The sequence below is a fragment of the Marmota flaviventris genome, chromosome X (genome assembly GCF_047511675.1).
Source record: "Marmota flaviventris isolate mMarFla1 chromosome X, mMarFla1.hap1, whole genome shotgun sequence".
In the NCBI taxonomy this organism is placed as follows: domain Eukaryota; kingdom Metazoa; phylum Chordata; class Mammalia; order Rodentia; family Sciuridae; genus Marmota; species Marmota flaviventris.
Window position 1 is genome coordinate 85,083,253 of NC_092518.1, and position 16,918 is coordinate 85,100,170.

Sequence of the window (16,918 nt, forward strand, 5' to 3'; positions counted from 1 at the left end):
AGAGAAAAACCAGAGAAAAGTATCAGATGCCTTTAAGTACATGGCTTTATTACTGTGTTCTCTATTTAATTACATTGGTCTGTTCATCTATTTTTATACTAGTAGTATGCTGATTTTGTTACTATAGCTTGTATTTTGAAATTCTGTATTGTGATACATCCTATATTGCTATTTTTGCTCATGATTGTTCTCAGCCTTTTGGGTTTCTTGTTTTTCTATCTGAATTTTAGAATTTTTCTTTCTAGTTCTGTGAAAATGTCATTGTTATTTTAAAGGAGATTGCATTGAATATATAGATGATATTTAGTAATATGGCCATTTTAATGATATTAATTCTGCTGATTCATGAGAATAGGAAGTCTTTTACTCTTCAAGTGTATTCTTAAATTTCTTCAGTGTTCTGTGCTTTCTACTCTTTTACTTCCTTGGTTGCAATTATTTGTATTATTATTATTACTATTTTAATTTTGAAAGTATGTGAATGTAATCATTTTCCAGATTCCTTTCTCAGGGTGATTATTACTGGTGTATAGAAAAACTATTGATTTTTTTGTGTGTATTAACTTTGTATTCTGCTTATTATGGATTGGTTATTAGTTGTTCCCCAACAGCTCCTGTGTTAATGCAGGAATGTCCATAGGTGATATATTTAGATTATGAGAGTTATATACTAATTAGTGGATTATTACATTTGATGGGTTAATAATTTGAATGGGCAAACTGGGTGATAAATATAGGGAGCTAGAATATGACTAGAGAAAATAAGTAACTGGAGGCATCCCTTAGGGTTTGTGTTTTATCTCTGGCTCTTCACTCTTTCCCCACTTCCTGGCTATCATGAGCTAAGTTGTTTTCGTCTGCCACACTCTTCTGCTAGGGATCTGCCTCACCTGAGACCTGGAACACTGTATAGTTGGCTAACCATGGGCTGAGACCACTGAAACCATGATTGAAGATAAACTTTTTCTACTTTAAGATACTGTCTGATACTTTGGTCACAGTAATGAAAAGCTGAATAACAATGTTAATTTCCTGAATTTATCACATGCAAAAGAATTCTGGTGGGGGCTGTTGTTGTGACTCAGTGGCAGAGTGCTTGCCTAGCATATGTGAGGCACTGAGTTCAAATCTCAGTACCACATGTAAATAAATAAAACAAAGGTCCATCAACAACTAAAAAAAATTAAAAATAATAAATTTTATAAAAGATTTCTGGTAGAGTTTTTTTTGGTTTTGTTTTGTTCTTTTTTTGTGTGTCTGTGTACATCTTTCTGTCTTCTAAGTATAGGATCATATTATTTTCCAATATTGATAATTTGACTTTTTTCTTTCATATTATTTCCCCTTTCTCCATTCTTTCTCAATTCTTTCCCCTTTCTCAAAACAATTTATTTTCTATTTTTTTGTCCAAAATTTCAAGTACTGTACTTAATAAGAGTACTTGAAATCTTCCTGATTTTAGAAAAAAATGATTTATCATTTTCTCTATTCACTATGACGTTTGATCTTGGTATATCATATATAGACATTTTTATGTTGAGGCAAGATCCACCTATGTAAAGGAACACCTGTGCAGGGAGACTTGTGGAGGAGGCACACAAAGGACATACACAGATACACAGGGAACATGTAGACAGACAGAAGGATGGCAGACAAAAAGAGGTCTCTCTCTCACTCTCTGCCATCATCTTTAATAATCTCAAAAGTTACATATTACCCACCACCAATGACTACACTTTTGCCAGTATTCCTTTTAATCCTGAGTACTACCTAACTGACATATGGTCCAGGTGAATGAAAACACAGAGCCTCTTTCCTTCAAAGGATATCACTATGTAAACCAGGTAGTGCATCCGCATAGTTATCTTAATAGCCTCAGCGGGGAATTGCTGGACATTCTAATTATGGGAATCAGGGCACCAGTTTACCCCCTGAAGTTTGTTTACTGGGGAATGCTTCCCTGTCTATTTTCATGGTCAGAACACCTACACACCTATACCAAGTTACTTACTTCAGGGTTTTTACAATGAAGGGGTTTTGGGGGGGAGGATCAAATACTTTTGAGCTTCTCTTGAGCTGATCATATAATTTTTATCTTTAATTCTATTTATATGCTGTATTACCTATATTGATTTTGAAAATTGAACCATCCTTGATTTCCTGAAATGAAGCAAGCTTGGTCATGGTGTGTGATCTATTTAATGGATTGTTAATTTAGTTTGCAAATATTTTCTTGGAAATTTCTATATCTATGTTGATCAAGAATATTGGTCTGTGTATTCCTTGTTATCTTTTCTGATTTTGATATCAGTGTGATACAGGCTTTGTACAATTAGTTTGGATTCACTCTTTTATATTTCATGGAATACTTTGAGGAGCATTTATGCTAATTCTTCCTTAAATTTCTGAAAAAAAATCAGTCATTGTCGTTTTATTGGACACTTTTCAATAATTTTATATTAATGTTTCAAACTTATTGCTGTTTATTGGACATTTTATGTATTTTATATCTTCTTGGTTCAAAATTTTAGGTTCTTAGAAATGTATCCATTTCTTTTAAGTTTTAAAAGTTATTCAAATTTTAAAATTTCAAAGTAGTCATTAGCAATTTTCTAATTCATTCATATATGTTGTAGTATTCTTTTTTTTTCTAGTTTTAGTAACTGAGGTTTATTCTGCTTTTTTTTTTTTGGTTAGTTTAATTAAAAGATTATCAAACTTGTTTATCTTTTCAAATAAGAAACTTCTTGATTATTTGATCCTTTGTACATTTTAGCCTCTTTTTATTAATGTTGCTTCTGATTTTTATTGTTTCTTCTGCTCTATGGATTTTAAGCATGGTTGGCTCTTATTCTAAGACCTAGAGATTCATCATTAAGTTATTTATTTGAGACCCAATTTTTTAATGTAGACACTCATAGCTATAAGTTGTCCATTTAGACCTTCCTGGTCACATCCCACAGATTCTAGTCAGATGTGTTTCCTTTGTCATTTGATTTTAGAAATTTTTAAATTGACCTCCAAATTTCTTTAAAAATCCACTGAACATTCAAAAGTGACTTGTTCAGTCTCCATGTATATGTGTATACTCTGTAGATTCTCTTGCTATTGATTCAATATTTTATTTCATTTTGTTCTAATAAGATTAAAAAAAAACATTTTAACTTTTTTTTGTACTTGCTAAGACATGCTTTATGGCCTCAATTATACTCTATTTTGGAGAAAGTGCCATCAGTTGCTAAAAACAGTATTCTACTGCTCATGTGTAGAAGATACAGTAGGGGTTTGCATCTAAAGTGTAATTTCACTCTGTTGCTTTTTAAGTGATTTTTCAATCTGTATGACCTGTAAATGAGAGTGGGATATGAAATTCACCCACTATTATTGTATTGGTGCCTATATATCTTTTTATGCTATGTAGTGCTTCATTTTTTAATGAAATTCAGTGAACCAGCACCTGTGGAATATGTATTACAATATATTTATTTGTAATATATTTTTTATTCATTTAAATATCACCTTAGTAGACTGCACCAATATGCAGGGGTTTTCTTTTTCTCTTCAGCCTAATTTGGTTTAATTTTGTGTGTGTGTGTGTGTGTGTGTGTGTGTGTGTGTGTTAGTTTAAGTACTCCTACTAGCTTTTATGCTCTATTTGCAAGGACTATTTATCTTTTTCCATTATTTCACTTTCAGACTATGTAACTTTGCTTATGAGTTTTGTTTCTTGTAGGCAACAGCAGTATGCCATTTTTTTTTAAATCTGATACACTTGTGCCTGTGTATTTTGATTGATTGGTCAATTAATGCTATTTCATTCAGGATTGTTGTGGAAAGGCATTTACTAATTTCTTTCATTTTCTTCTTCATCAAATGATTGATAGTTCTTATTTGGTTAATTCCTCCCCCAATAAGATTGATTCTTTCCCATGCTTACTCTTTTTAATAAAAACTTATTGTAAATGATGTCTCCAACTCTACTAATTGAAGAGAAGTAAGAGTAAAAACAGAAAAGGCTGAACTAATAGGCATTAATTATTAAAAAAAATATACTAATATAGAAAAAAATTAAAAGAAAGCACTGAAAAGAAAAAAAAATAATGAGGAGTCAGGAAAAAAGTGAATGGAAGGGAACAAAAATATGCAAGAGGGAGGGTGTAGCTATTGTAGAAGAAGCTTTCCAACTCTCAATATCAGACTGTGGACTGATGTAGACTCTGCTGCACCCTGCGTCCTAAGGGCCTGAGTCCATGTGCTTGGAGGCATGGTATGTGTACAAATCATGGCAGTGAATCCTCCTAATGCAAATGAGCATGGAAGAGGTGGCCTGGCCAGTGTATCCATAGTAAGGTGAGAAGATATATGTATAAGAGAGAAGATGGGAGGGGAGGGGAGGGGAGGGGGATAGTAGAGGATAGGAAAGGCAGCAGAATACAACAGACACTAGTATGGCAATATGTAAAACAGTGGATGTGTAACCGATGTGATTCTGCAATCTGTATACGGGGTAAAAATGGGAGTTCATAACCCACTTGAATCTAATGTATGAATTATGATATGTCAAGAACTATGTAATGTTTTGAACAACCAACAATAAAAATTTTAAAAAATAAAATAAAATCACACACAAAAAAATAAAAAATATATACTATATCCTGCCAAATTTTGGGTATGTTTAGGGAATCTGTGATAGAGAAATTCTGAGATATTTAGCGGCTTAGTTCAAATTATATTTGAGACTTTGTAAAATATTTTCAAATACACTTTATGAGAAAGAAAAAAATAGATATATGTATAAAGTTTTCCATCAGTTCCATGTGTTGCAATCCTGGATCCAGCTCCCACCTGATTCTATACAACCAGTATTGTTTCCTGTCAAAAAGCTCAAACCACAGATTTCAAGTTGGAGCATGACTTGCCTCCCTGCACAAGGCACAATGAAGTACCATTAGACCACTTCTCTTATAGCCTTGAACTCCCAGTATATGCATATTCTTGTCACTGTCATTCTTCTGGGAACAGTTTTATTCTCAAAATTGGTGACTGATGATCCAGTGAAGAATACTGGTCATTGGGTCTTAGAGATATAAAAATGCAAGGATTTTTTTTTAATCACCCTCACAGAAATCCTAGACAATGGATCCTCATTTATGATTGTTTGTTTTCACATTACCTTCTGAATCTGCAAGGAAGTACAGGACAACCCTACTCCTGTGTTGGTCTGCTATGTAGATTCCAAGTTTCCTATCTGCTCAAACTGCATATTTGCCTGATAGTAGACCTTGCATTTCTTGAGATCATAAAGAATCTTTTAACCAACTGGAAGAGAGTATTCCCTCTCTTACCAAACCACTACCTATATGACATTGGTGCATCTAATTATTTTATTAATTTTCTTAGAATTTCAAAAACCAGTATTTCTAGGTTTCATCTGATCACTGCTTCCATCAAAGCTGCACTCCAATACCTTCCTATGCATCCCCCTCCCCCGCAAAAAAAAATGTGGCCAAATAAATGTTAATTTGACTTGGTTTTGGAGAGCAGCCATTACAGTACTGAAAGCCTCTTGTTTGTCTTCCTGTTTATCTTTTTAAATTTTTTTTTAATTTTTTTTGAATCAGCAGTTATCTTATTTACTGTTTTAGCAATGGGATATTGTAATCCAGCTGCTGGATGGAAACCCAAACTTCAGAGATACATATCTGTATTTAAAATTTCTATGTGTAATCAGAAAAATAATGAACATCACTTCAATTTCTACAATTCAAAATTTTTCTTTTGTGCATTAAGATTCTCACTACCACATGCTACTGGAATGCTAATGGAAGAAAATAAAAAATAAGTCTATAATCTGAAAAATTTAATATGTCAATAGGCACAAACTAGAGAAAATGCAATCATAAATCATGAATTGATTGAAGATTATTTTTGGCTTACATGATTGACTTGAGGTCAATCAGCCTTAGGTGAACCTTAGACCACTAGACATATCTGTGCAGATATTATCTGAAGTAGTGTCAGAGAGGCAATATGATAATTTAGTAGTGTTTCTACCTGATCATCAGTAATATTTGTTGTGGGTCACAGTCACACACTCAGTGATAATTGTGGTGGTTGCTGATCTGAGAAATGATGATATTCACAATCATTTCAATAAGAAAATTCTCCTTTTTAATTTATTAATCATTTCTAATCAACATTTAGCCGAAGTACCTTATTTAAAATAAAATGGATATACCATATATAGATAGTGGCTCAAACAATAAAACGTTCACTTCATTTCAATTTTACTATTAAATTACTTTGGAATTGAAAATTTAACTACAGATATACCTGTTGTAAATTCCATATCCAGAGCCTTTTAATCCAGTGAGACAGAACATCAATTATCGTACTGAGAATAAAACAGAATTAGCATCAATCTACATGCCTTTTGATTCATTCGACTGAATATTTCCTCTATTAAGTAATACATATGAAATGGTTAAGTAGTCATTATAAATTACCTCTCCTTAGGAATATAAATCCTATAAGTAGGCATTTATAATCATGCATGCTGGATTTTAGATCTTAAGAAAAGAAAAAACTGTACTTTAGTGTCCTAGATAATGGAGTGTATCATGATTAAATCAGTAGACACTTCACACTGAAGTTTTTATCAAAAATTCCTTTAGTGTAAGCATAAGAACATAGAACAAAATCTGATAATATAGGATAAATGTAAACTGTTTTATAATAGTTTATGTCAAAATCTGACTTGCTAAGCAAATATGGAAACTATTAGAAATATTCAAATAATTCAGCTAGAGCAATCCAATTTTTCTTCATAAAATAATTTTAGTTTAAAGATGATAACAGTTGACATTAAAGTAGACTAAGTTGTAAAGTCTAAAGAAATGTAAAATGCTGTATGTTTTCCCTTTAGAACACAGATGAAACTAACCTGAGAGTTTGACTCATGGTCTAAAATCTAAGTCATGCAAAAACTTTTGGAAAATACCTTTATCTCTCAATAGTATGAATCATTTTACCAAAAGATCTATCTTCTGTTAGTATAATACATTGTATTGATTTCCTGATAGTTTGTAGCAATAGTCACATCCTTTTTAAGTGAAAATATGTTAAATATTTGGAGAACAAGAAATAACTATGGAGCATGTATTAACCTAAGTTTTTGATATCAGAAATACAAAATTGTCACAACATGAGTCAAGATCTTAAGGTGTTTTTTAATGTATTTATTTATTTATGTTTAAATATTTATTTTTTCTTTGTAGTTGGACATAAAGATATTGTACCTTTATTTTTTTTAATTTATTTTTATGTGGTGCTGGGATCGAACCCAGTGCTTCACACGTGCTATCGACCACTCTATCGCTGAGCCACAACCCAGCCCTAATATTGTATTTATTTTCATCCTGCAAACTAAATTTTAAAAAATTGACTGTCACAAAATAAATCTTCACATTTTGTTTATTTGTTTTGTTTCGTTTTTTGGTGTGAAACTGGTGCTTAACTCAGGATGTTCAACCACTAAGTTACATCTCCATCTTTTTCCGTTTTTGTGTGAATTTAGAGACAGGGTCTTGCTCAGTTGCCTAAGCTGGCACTGAACTGGACATCCTTCCACCACAGCCTCCTAAGAAGTGGAGATTACAGGAATGTGCCGTGGTGCCTGGCATAAAAAATATCTTCATGTATTCAATCTTATTATATATTATTTCATGTAAATAATAAAAAAACATTGTACTTGTCACTGTAATTGATGAAATTATAAGACCTTAGTGAAATTATAAGTGAGAGATCCTATAAACACAGAATGAGGGAATTTTTACTTATAACACTAATTCTTCAAAGGAAATTCAGTGAAAATTTCTTTCTGAAGATTCATATTGTAGATACTTAAATTCTTATGCTAGAATTATATGAGACTACCAACTCAAAGTTGACAACTGGAGAATTCAGGGTCAAAATAAATCAAATTAAATTTTGATTTTTTTGTATAGCATATAAGGATTTTAGAAATCATTGCTTCATCATAATAAGTAAAAAGTTCAATAAAATGAAAGTCTACTACTCTGTCAGATCCATCACAAAAAGGAGGTCACAGAGCAAATCAATGTTCTTAAAGTTAGACAGAAAGAAACAATAAACAAACACACACACACACACACACATGAATCCCTATGACTAAAACTCAACATAAAAACTATACCAAGGTAGAAAACTTTAAACTATAATTAAAAAAAATACTGAAGGTTCAGTGTGGACAAAAATGAGAGTTAATTTTTTAAAACTAAGAAAGTGACAATTATAAAGAAGGGCCAATTTTTTTTTTGAGTTTTCCCTCCAATAAAAATTCTCATAACAAAGAGAAAAGCTTCTAGTGTTCCTAGCAGGGGCAAGAAAAAGGAAGCATTTTAAAACATGCCAGATATGATAATGTTTCTCTTTTTACCAAGGCCTTACTCAAAGGGGGAAAAATGTGTTCTAACCTATTGGAGCTTCATAAAAGCCTAACTGATCTGGGGATGGAAGACATCCAATGTAATCCTCCACAGATTTTCATGAGGAGAAAGGAAACATGGCACAGTGTAGCCATCTTGAACCACATAAATAAGGGTAACAGGAACTGAGAAACAATATTGAAATTCCCAGTCCAAGAACAATATGTTAGTCTATATTTTTTTTATTTATAAAAAATACCTGAGATAAGTAACTTATAAAAGGTTTAGTTTCCTTCATGGTTTTAGATGTTCTCATTCATATTCAGGTGGACCCATGCACTTTAGGGCTCTGGTGGAGGTGTTTGGTGTCTACAGTTGGGACCATGTGTCAAAGTAAAACTGCTTATGTAAGGCCAGAATACAAAAGAAAGAGAGCCAGAGAAAAGACCTAAAATCCCCATTGGAGCATGTTCTCAGGGTTTTAAGTGCTTCCCACTAGGCCCCACCACTCCAAGGTTTCACCAGTTCCCAATAGTTCAAACCTGGGGATTAATCCGCTAACACATGGACTTTTGTGGGACATTTAAAATACAAACTCTAGTGTCTGCCCTTGTCAATCAAAGGTTCATGTCCATCTCTGAATGAAAAATGCATTAATTCAATTCCCAGAGTCCCAAAGTCTTAATTGGTCCAGTATTGCTCAAAAGTACAACTCAAAAGTTTCCTCTAATAGGTAAACCAAATTCATCTGTGTGTGCTTGTAAAAATATAAAGTAGTTAAAAGATATAATGGTAGAACAAGCACAGGGAAAGTGTTCCTATTCTAAAGGGGAGATACAGGGAAATAGAAGGGCTTGGAACAAATAAACATCAAAACCCAAAAGGGCAAATATTACATCTTATAGCTGCTTTTCAGTATTCTGGGAACAATGTTGTTGAATATGGGCTACCAAGTGCTTGTGTACTCTTGCCATGTGGCCTTGCTGGTTACAACCCACATACATTACAGGAGGTTGCATTGTGTTCTTGGCTCTTATGCTCTTGCATGAGAAAATTTCAGCAAAGCCAAGAGAATTAATAAAAGGATATTTGGCTGGGATTGTGGCTCAGCAATAGAGCGCTCGCCTAGCATGGGCGGGACTGAGGTTTGATTATCAGCACCACATAAAAATAAAGGCATTGTGTTTTGTCTATCTACAAAAAAAATCATATTCATTATCTCTCTCTCTCTCTCTCTCTCTCTCTCTCTCTCTCTCTCTCTCAAGAAAAGGATATCAAAGTTTATAAGAAGGGAAAGAAGAGGAGAAGAGGGGGAAAAAAGACACTACCAAGAAAGGGAGGTCATCCCAGAGAGTGACAAAATGGCCCCTTGGTTTCCCAGTTTTATTGAGTGTTTTAGGAAAGTTTCTAGAGAGAGAATTCTGTCTAGATACATCATCTCAACTTTTGTGTTTTTCATACTTATTTTTTAGTTGTAGTTGGACACAAAACCTTTATTTTATTTCTTTATACGTAGTGCTGAGGATTGAACCCAGGGTCTCGCACATGCTAGGCAAGCACTCTGATGCTGAACTACAACCCCAGCCCCACATCTCAACTTTTGAGTGACAGTAAGATTGTATCACATTTTTAAGTTCCTACTGTTGTTTTATTATCAGTGGTCTTTGATTTTAGTTATCCTGACTTGCTGAATTTGAAATCTTTGATGTGTATGAAAGTCATTAAAATCCCATCTCCAGGATAACTTGTGTTCTTCTTATAAGGATGGAGGCTCTAGAAATATTTCTAAAGATAATAGATTGTTTAGTGAAGAATATAGGATATTTTGTCAATTTAAGTCATAATAGGTCCAGGTGAACTCAGTCAAATTGATTTTATTTTAAAGAAAGTGTGCTTGCGTGTGTGAAGAGGAAATATAGTAGGGGCCAGCACTGTATCTCCTTAGAGTTTCCTTCCATTCATGTCTGTTACCTATCACAATGGCATTCACTCAAGATGGTTTTATATACTGTCAAGTTTCACTTGGCAGGCATTCCACATTGTGAGCACCTCTATCTTCCTTATGTATCCCCTGTACCTTCAGCTTCACTCTCACTGTTCCATGCATTGCATTAACAAGGTCTTCATTATGACTCTGATGCACAGTGCCTGCTCTCCAAGGCTTTCTTTTAAATCTTGGAAGCCTCCATGACCCCCTACGTTTTTGGTCCTACATGCCTGCCAAACTAGCATCACATTCAATAGGTCACAGATACATATGAATAGGGAGAACATAAGGTTAAAAGGTTAGTTATGTAAATTGAACTCACTATAATGACCCCCACATGCTTTCTTTTAAAACAATTTTTCTACAGCCTTGCCTAGCTTAAGTCAATAGGATATGCTTCATTGCTCAACAAACAATCTATTATCTGTAGGAGAAATGCAGGTCTGAAAGGTTTCTCACTGTCAGTAAGAATAACAGAAGTTACACAGAACGGAGAGACTTTTTTGATCTTTTCAAAGACCAGATATCAGAACTCAGGGAAATAAACAAAGTCTCCTTACCATAAAAACCTGTAAGAACAAGTTCCAATTAGTACTGGTCAGTGTGGGCCAAAGTGACACATAGCTGCCTTGTATCTTTAGCACATCATTGTAATAGGAAAATCTCCCCTCCATGGGGTAAGACCATATGTAGTAGGGACTTGAAAGTCTGATGAAATTTTGCTGTTATTCAAAAATTAAAGGATTAGACCTGGGTAAGACTCTGCAAACTTCCAGGGGCACCCAGGAAAACAGGAGGGCAGGAGAGGAACATCATCCATTTCCTCTCCTAGAAGACTCACTTTCTCCCTTGTTAGTGTTCCCTTTAATATTTTCTTATATTTTTTAATAAACTTATGTCTACTATTCTGAGCAACATGACTGAAGTTTTTTCAGCATGATCATAAGAACAGATAAACAAAGATTTCCATGGCTATCTTTGCTCTGCATCAGGTCTTTGCTCTTTAGCATGATGCGCCATGTAGGGGCTGGGGTTTAGGTCAGTGATATAGCACTTGCTTAGCACATGTGAGGCACTGAGTTTAATCCTCAGCACCGCATAAAAATAAATAAATTGTGTGTGTGTGTGTGTGTGTGTGTGTGTGTATATATACACACACACACACACACACACACACACACACTTGCAAGAGCTATAACTAAACAGGCTTGAACCATGGCAACAGCAATGTATGAATGCCTTATAAGTTGAATTCAGGGGAAAAAATTCCAAGGGAAATGATTCCCTAGGGAGACCTGTAAAAACAAGTCACCTAGGAAGAGTGCTCTTTTATTAAACAAAAGCCTTTGAAATTAATTTGTAGTTTTAAAACTGAATATTGTAATAGGGTGGCCTTGCATATTTTTGAGTTGCTATGAAGGACATTCTTCCTATATTTCCAATAAAAGTACTGTTTTACTTTATCAATGTTAATATCTACCTGTATAACCACCCCTACCTTCCACTTCTATTCTACATAGCCTATTAAACATTTTATGAATTTTAATTTAAAGGTTGTAATGTTTCAAATCTTTTCACTCTGTTCTTCTTTGCTCCCAGTTCTGTAAATTTGTAAAAGCAGATTAAGATAATATCAATGCTTCAGCAACACTGCTTTGCATTTTCTTCCACCAGATAAATTAACCCATCACCTTTAAGCTCTGCATTCCTCAATGTTTCTTGGCATTGAAAAAAATTTATTTACATATATTTGTGCTGTAACAAAAGTTACCATTCTCAAAGTATTTTTCATTTGAATCCTCATCAACATAGTCTTAACTGCCCACATTTCTATCAGAATTTTGGTCTTCTGATCACCCTCCAGAATTGCCCATTAAGCTCTATTTAAATCATTTCAAGCTTTCTCCAGTTTGCTCCTCAAAAAGTTTCCAAATTTCTCCAGTATACCAGTTGAAAAGTCTTCTCACATTATTTCAGTTAAAGCAACAAATGTCTATTCTTGAAACCAATTTTCTTATCAGTCTGTGCCAAAGTTTGTATCTTGAATATCCTCCAAATTCCCATGTGTTGAAGGAATGGTCTCAAGCTGGTGGCGTTATTGGGAAGTCTTAGAAACTTTGGGATATGAGTTCAAGTGGAAGTTAAGTTGTTGAGGGTGTGCATTGAAAGATGGTAAGATAAGCAACATCTTCTACCACATGTTTTCATGTACCCACAATGATTTACCATGTCAACACAGGACAAAAAACAGGACCAAATGATCATTGAGCGAAATTGCAAACCAAAAGGAGCTTTTCCTCCTCATAATATTTTTATCCCAGTCGTTTTATCGCAGTAATGCAAAGTTAATAGTAATATTTTTTTTCCATTTTGATAACAAATATTTGAGATGATAAACTTATTAAAAGAAAATTTGTATTTTGTCTCATTGCTTTAGAGGTTCTAATACATGGTCAGGAAAATCCATAATTTTCAGTCTTCTGGAGGTAGTGTCACATGACCATAGAAGGGAACGTGTGTCAAAGTAAAACTGCCCAACTCATGGTCAATAAGTAAAAGATAGAGAGGCAGAATCAGGAGTCCCAGAATTTCCTTTGATAGCACACCCATGATGATCTTACTTCCTACCAGGGGCCATCTCTCAAAGGTTACACTGTCTTAATATCAGCACACTTTTATATAGCAGTATGTGGAAGACACTTAACGTGTAAACAATAGCATACAGAGTCTCACATAAAATACTGAGATCTATGTACTTAATACAAGACTGCTTCCTCTCTTCCCACACCTTAATTTCACAGATATCAAGGTACCACAGTAACTTTATTCCTGCATATCATGCCCAGACATAATAAAATAAACAATAATAATATGGTGTATTAAAGGGTAAAAATTTAAAATAAAAAACAATTTTAAGAGGCAAATTATTAACAAAGAGACCCAGATATGACAATGATGTTGTAACTTTTAGACAAACAATGAAAACAAATATATACTTAATAGTTTAATTAAAAATGTAGAAAACTTCCAATATCAAGTGTATAATATAAGCATAAAAATAAATATTCTAATATATAATTAAAATGTGAAATATATTTTTAATTTAAAAGGAAAAATGATGTAACAGAAATACAGTACCTTTGAGGTAGACTAAAATGTGGACGAGAATACGACCTTGAAATACCAAGTTATAAGTTACAAATAAAATGTAAAATATTTCTCTGAAAAACAAAAAGACAAAAGTAGGAGTGTGAACACAAAAATATGTAACATGCTAATACATCAGTAGAATACCAGAATAAAAAACAAGAGAGAACAGAAGAATTGTTTGATGCAAAAATGGCCATTATTTTTCAATCTTGTATGAGATAACAAACCAAATTGTTCAAAAATATCATAGATCACCAAGATGAATAAATATCACACCTCAAAAAAAAAAGAAACAAAGGAAAAAACTACACTTATATTTACCTAGATGAGGTACTGGATCAGAATAAAATAAATCAGATAAAAACTAAGGAATGTGAAATAAACTATACAATTTTTGTTAATATGAGTATATCAATATTGTTCACTACTTATAATACATATATCTTTCAAATATAAGTTTTTAATAAGCAAAACTGAGTGCAAAATATATGATGATCTCCTATACTCTAACAGTTTCTATAAATGTAAAACCATTCTAAAAATAAAGAGTGTTAAAAATAGTTGAATCATTGCATAACATATAAAAATGAATAAATATTACTCAGCATTTCTAGAATTAAAGGAATTAAAGATTTTTCAAAGAGTGAAGCCTTTCTTGTATATAGAATGAACAATGTTATCATTATTTTTTTCAAAGAGGCAGAAATAGTTTATAACTATTATGATTTAATAAAATTTGGTCAAATTAATCATTATTATTTTCTAGCTGTCACAGACACATATTTACTCACTACTTTATAAGCTCCTTAAGGTAAAGACATCTATCTATTCCACAAATTTTCAATTTAGAGTCTTGACTATATGTTTCACAAGAAATATTTGGTAGCAGAACATGAACAAACATGAACATATAGCATTGTTTTCCAAGCTTAAACAAATAATTTGTTCTAATAGAGCACCTATTTTATGTGATAATAAATATATTTGGGCTGGGATTGTAGCTCAAGCGGTAGCGCGCTTGCCTGGCATGTGTGCGGCCCCAGGTTCGACCCTCAGCACCACATACAAACAAAGATGTTGTGTCCGCCGAAAACTAAAAAAAATAAATATAAATTCTCTCTCTCTCTCAAAAAAATATATTTTATATATATATATATATATATATATATATATATATATATATATATATACACACACACACACACACACACATATATATATATATATATATATATATATATATATATATATGGTGTTGTTCATACATATATATATGGTGTTTTTCATTTTTATTCACTTTGCAAAATTCCCCATTGTATACAATTATGCTTCCCCAACTGCAAATTTCAAGAATCAGAAGCCAATGTTTACAACTCTGTATTACACACTCAGGAGGTTAAACAAAGCACATTAGATTCTGAACTCTTTGGATAAATCACTACTGCCTTTATTGTGAATACTTTTTAAAAAAAAAAATTATGAGAAGAGTTTAATGGTTCATAAAATCCCTTACAGTTACATTCATTTGGATTAGAAATAGGAGCACTTAGTTCAACAAGATTGAAACAGGGAAGCTCTACTCCTCACACTGGGCAACTATTTATCCAGGGAATTAGCAGACAGACCACTTTCTGATGCAACCTTTCTGAATGACTTTAGGGTATAAACATAACATTCCAGTAGAACATGCCCCGTTGTTCTACCATGACAACACAATAGGCAAACTGAGAAGGAAAAGAGAAATATGCTATTAAAAATGAGATCTTAGCAGGGTGGGGTGGTGCATGCCTGCAGCAGCTCAGGAGGCTGAGACAGGAGAATTGTGTGTTCAAAGCCAGCTTTAGCCAAAGCAAGGTATTAAGCAACTCAATGAGACCCTGTCTCTAAATAAAATACAAAATATTTAAATTAAAACCAAGAATCAATAAATGGGATGGAATCAAACTAAAAAGTTGCTTCTCAGCAACAGAAACAATCTGCGAGGTGAACAGGGAGCCTAAGTACTGGGAGCAAATTTTTATCGCTCACGTATCAGATACAGCACTAATCTCTAGGGTATATAAAGAACTCAAAAAGCTAACCATCAAAAGAACAAACAACCCAATCAACAAATGGGCCAAGGACCTTAACAGACACTTCTCAGAAGAGGATATACAGTCAATCAACAAATATATGAAAAAATTTCATCACCTCTAGCAATTAGAGAAATGCAAATTAAAAAACCCTCTAAAGTATAATCTCACTCCTGTCAAAATGACAGCTATTATGAAGACAAACATCAACAAGTGATAATAAATCTTAAAGATAGCTCTACTAGCAGATAATTTTGTAGGGAATATATATATATATATATATATATATATATATATATATAATCATATATATATATATATATATATATATATATATATATATATATATATGATTTGTTTCTTTATAGGTTGGTATTCTTGAGACATGAGGTGTGTCCCCAAAAGCTCATGTTTAGACAATGCAAGAAAATTTAGAGATGAAATGATTGAGTTATGAGATCCATAACCTAATCATTACAATAATCTAGCTGAGTGAAATAACTGGTTTTTAACTCTAGGCAGTTAGGGTGTGGCTGGAGGAAGTAGGTCATTGGGGGCATGTCTTTGGGGCTTATATTTGTCCTTGTTGAGTGGAGTTCTCTGTCTGCTTTCTGATTGTCATGTCTTATGCTGCTTTTCTCCACCACACTCCTCCACCATGATGAGCTAACATCTCTGAAATTGTGAGCCCCAAAATAAACTTTTCCTTCTCAAAAATTGTTTTTAACGGGTCTTTTGGTCACAGCAGTGAAAAGACTGCCTAAAATGGTTTGTATATTTAATGCATATTATGATTCCTCTGTACTCATGGCAGTTCTATAAACTTATTTAAGTTTAGAAGCTAATTTTAATTATGTGGAGAAAGTCACTTGTTTATATGCTGCCTTGTATTGTTAATTTTGTGGATAAAGACTGTCAGAATCCACAGATATTCATCTTCTAGAGAGGTTCACTGGGATGTCTGAAACATGAAAAGAAAACTAATTTCAAATTAAAAATTTAAGGTATTTTCATTGTTTTAAAAATCTTGGAATTTTTTTTATTCCTTTCTTTTTATGAAATATGAACAATTATGTGTTCTCAACAGATTTGAGCTACACAAACTCTTGAAATAATGGCAGAACCATATTAAGTTACACTCAATAAAATCTTATATTTTTAGTACTAATTCTCAATTCATTGTAAGGAAATCAGTACTGAGATTCTTAACATCAAATAGTTTAGGCTATTAAGACACAATAAATCAGATACATCAATTTGTT